We start from the raw sequence: 553 nt of genomic DNA, 5'->3' as shown, positions 1-553 counted from the left end.
CTCCCCCTCCCCTGACTCCCCCCTCACTCCCCCCCTCCCATCTTCTCAACGACAAGTCCCTACATCGACTGTCAACGTTCTCCTCTCATCACAAAAGCAAAGTTTGACGTTTTAGAAACAGAACCAGTCCGACGTCGGACGAACTTCCTGACGACCGTCTTTATGTTCACGCTATGGACAAAAGGACGATCGGACAAAAGGGTTGGGAGAAGCTGTTAGTCTCCAGATGGTGGAACGTTGTTGGCTGAGACGCTGGCGTTCTGTTAGCATTGTGTTAGCATTGTGTTAGCGTTGTGTTAGCATTGTGTTAGCGTTCTGTTAGCGCTGTGTTAGATTCAGGGGAAGAGTTGAAGCAGCTGATCGTCTGATGACTGACCACTGTCCATCTGTGTGGTCAGTAGAGTGTTCAGCTGGCAGAGGCCTTCAACAGGCACCCTGCAGGCTCACAGAGGTACTGCAGGGGCATGGGAAATATTTAGTGGATGAAACAATGTTTTTTTGGCAAATGTAAAAAAAATCTAAACAAATAAATAAATGATTAAATTTAAATTTA

The sequence above is a fragment of the Cynoglossus semilaevis genome, chromosome 4 (assembly GCF_000523025.1).
Source record: "Cynoglossus semilaevis isolate Cse_v1.0 chromosome 4, Cse_v1.0, whole genome shotgun sequence".
Lineage (NCBI taxonomy): Eukaryota > Metazoa > Chordata > Actinopteri > Pleuronectiformes > Cynoglossidae > Cynoglossus > Cynoglossus semilaevis.
This window is presented reverse-complemented; position numbering follows the sequence as displayed.